Below are 3,745 nucleotides of genomic sequence, written 5' to 3' on the forward strand. Positions count from 1 at the left end.
CTAAGTGATAGGAGAGCAGCAGAAGCTGATGGAGGGATAATACTAGAACAGAAAGGAGCTCGTGCCATTTCTCCGAAATTAAATGTTTTCTTTTTAACCATTGCTGAAGCTATTAAGATGCACTTACAGCTTCACATTATCATCTCTACAGGAAAGGGAAACAGCAGAAAGAAAGAAGACTGGCTAACAAATTCAAACTTTTCTGTATTATCTCAAGGCAAATCTGTTTACTACTAAAGCTGCTGACTTTGCTAAGAACAAGGTTGAACCCATATTGTAAATATGTAAGTCCTCCACACCATTTTATCTTGGTCAGAACAAACATCAATCCAGCCACAGAATATCAAGCTATAAATGCAAATGCATTATGGTAAGTGCATCCACGGTGCTTAATGTAATCACAAAACTGAACATACCGACAAATTTCTGCTGGCAAGTGCGTGCCACTGATCACTGTCAATGTACTTTAGCTTTATATAATTTGAAATCTGCCAAGTTTAGTCATTCAAACTGGACATATCTAACAGTGCAAGTTTTCATTAGCAACTGTCTGATAGCTTAGGAGGCTGCAGTGTCATTCTATTGCATACATCTCTTCTTGCATGCCACATTAAAAGGAAACAAAAACCATGAGAGGCCAAAAGAAACTGCTCATAGAAAACCAAGCTCAGATTGATCATTGCTAATGGATTGCAGAAAGTTGGTCAATTTTCTATAAAAACCTGGCACATTTAAAACAGCTAATTTCATAAGTCACAGGTTACTGCATTGGTGAAATGACCAAATGTCTGAGGGCATCTGATATGTGTTTTTAATAGTATCTAGAAAAATAGGCACCCACTTTTTACTGGGAGCTATTTTAGATCTTTGTTTCATTTCTGCCCCATTTCCTTTTCACTTTTTCCTTTCCTTTCCTTTCCTTTCCTTTCCTTTCCTTTCCTTTCCTTTCCTTTCCTTTCCTTTCCTTTCCTTTCCTTTCCTTTCCTTTCCTTTCCTTTCCTTTCCTTTCCTTTCCTTTCCTTTCCTTTCCTTTCCTTTCCTTTCCTTTCCTCTCCTCTCCTCTCCTCTCCTCTCCTCTCCTCTCCTCTCCTCTCCTCTCCTCTCCTCTCCTCTCCTCTCCTCTCCTCTCCTCTCCTCTCCTCTCCTCTCCTCTCCTCTCCTCTCCTCTCCTCTCCTCTCCTCTCCTCTCCTCTCCTCTCCTCTCCTCTCCTCTCCTCTCCTCTCCTCTCCTCTCCTCTCCTCTCCTCTCCTCTCCTCTCCTCTTCTCTCGTTTCTTTTAGCCTTGCCTTGCCTTGCTTTGCCTCGCCTTGCCTTTCTTCACTTTTCCTTGTCTTCACTTTCCTTTTCCCAAATGTCGGGGGTTAAACATGAAAAACTCTTCCTGTCAAGATGTGATAATCTTGCTTGGTCAAAACGGACACACGGGTTGTCAAACCAGAAGCTCTTGTGCTAAATGCAGTGATTTGCATTCATTTTGGAAATATTTTATTCCAACAGCGATCCGAGTCTTGTCTTGAGGCTCACTGTGCCCACATCACCCTTCTCTTTCATGAACAGTGTCAGAAACAGTGAACTAGCTTCAGTTGTCTCCCCTCAAAATACAGAACAAATGAGGCCCTTTGTGAAGGCATAGTCAAGAAGGTGTTCTTCATGGAGGCCAGCGTGACAGAAGCAAATATCTGTACCTGGAAGAGTAACTAGGAGCATACAGTCTGCAAGAGGAACATGAGGGAACCCCTCCAGGATCTTCAACACAGCAGAGCCTCGGGGGGAATCCATGTTTGAGTACCAGATTGCAAGGTGGGATAATAGGGAAACATTTAGAGGAGAGTGCAGCAGACAAGCCACACCTCCAAGGACTTTGTGGAGGATGAGAAGCAAATGCTGAGGTGGCAGGACAGGCTTCAACCTGTTTATGTCCAATGCAGAGTGAGTGTCAGCTTGTGGACAGAGTTGGATTTCCTTAAAGCAAGTGGCAGAATGGGTCTGGTAAGGTATTTAGCATCTGCCCATGGTTTGTCATCTTCCCTGAATAACTGAGTAGATGAAAAAGGACTACTAATTTCATTCACACAACCAGTCTGTGGTCGATGCAATGCTCAAGGTTCTGCACAGGAAACAGATGTGTCTAAATCAACCCAGTCCTTAGTCTATGAGCAGCATTTTAGAGTTCCTGATGTCTCCAGTGCTCCAAGCATGTAGCTAATGAATGGCAGTGCAAACAAGTTACACGTGCATGGGTTGTGTTTATTCTAACCCACACATCAATACTGTCTCATAAGTAAACTGAACAGAGCTGCAACGTCCTTCCTAAAATGTCGACTCACTGGGGATATGGAGCTAATGATAAACACTGCAGATCTTCAAACAGAACTTCTCTGCCCTTACTGCTTTATTTAACTGAATTTTCTTTTTCCTCTCCCTCTCTTCTCAAATGCAGCTCTTGAAAATAAAACAATCCTGTCTGGGGCACACCATGTCCCTTTGAGGAAATTCATTGGCTGAGCACAAATGTAACTGAAAGCAGACTGACTCACTGCTTTTAGGAAGTATTTTACCATGTATTCTATGTTGCTTGTTTCTCACTTTTCTGTTTATTATCAGGTCTTTCGATGGCAGGTGGTTTAGGGAAAAAAGCAAAACTTAAAAACAGTGAAAGTTACATAAAACCTCTGGGCCAGATCCTCAATGGATATAAATTGTCTTTGTACCATTTGCAGGCTCAGGAGAACAGGCTTTACCAAATCAAAGTGCTCTTTGTTTTCTAATAGGTTTCTGCTGCACAGGGAGACCAGAAAGGAGATTTGTTTCTTCTGTAGCACTGTGCCCTTGGTTAGCCTCATTTGCAGGAGCTATTTCAGTTAAAAAGTTAATACCAACACTGACTTCTAAGTATTGCTGTGTGATACCTGTCTGTTCATGTATCATTTACTTCTCTCAAGCCATTTTCTGTCAGCACAGAGGCAAGCAAGATGTATGCTGTAGCTGAATTTCATATCATCATTAGCAGAAAATTACACCAAACTGCTATAAAGTAATTACAGTGCTAGGAGGTGAGCCAGCAGGAAGTCAGTGATTAAATGTGTACCACCAGAGTCAGCCTACACCACTTGGTGTTTTGTTCAGAGGCTTTCAATCTGTTTTCCAATTGCTGGCTAGTGCCACAGGCTGAATCAAACCTTCAGTCGGGCCCTTCTTCATACCAAGTGAATTTTGTTCCAGTCCCATATAGCACAGCACAGGATAACAGTAATTTTTAAACGGTAGCTTGGGGTTCCTCTTGCACCACTAAGCTCTTCTTACTGAAATCTTTCAGAGGCTCTTCCAGAGGTGCTGCAGTTACAGCCATCCATTGTGGTCAGGCTGCAGCATAGCTATTTGTCATACAAAGAATGTGAAAAGCGCGAAGGTTTAGAAATGATGTGATCTGAATTACCTACATAAAACTCTGCCTGAGTGAAAGACCTTGGAGCAATGACTGAGGAAGCAATAATAATACCGTACTCTGTATCTTCCCTCCAAATGATCTCAAACACCGGTAAGCTTAACCTTTGGCATTCCTGTGAGAAATGCATCCCCATGTTGTTGACGGTAATTTGAAGCACCAAGATGTTACCATTAATAACTGAGGAGTGAGTGGCACACCCTCTGGGGCACAGAGAAGTCACGGTCCTCATCCAGAGGGGCCCTCCATCAGGACACAAAAGACAGCAATCAGAAAGGAGACCAGGTGAGACACTTGATC

The sequence above is a fragment of the Aythya ferina genome (genome assembly GCF_964211825.1).
Source record: "Aythya ferina genome assembly, chromosome: 1".
NCBI classification, from domain to species: Eukaryota; Metazoa; Chordata; class Aves; order Anseriformes; family Anatidae; genus Aythya; species Aythya ferina.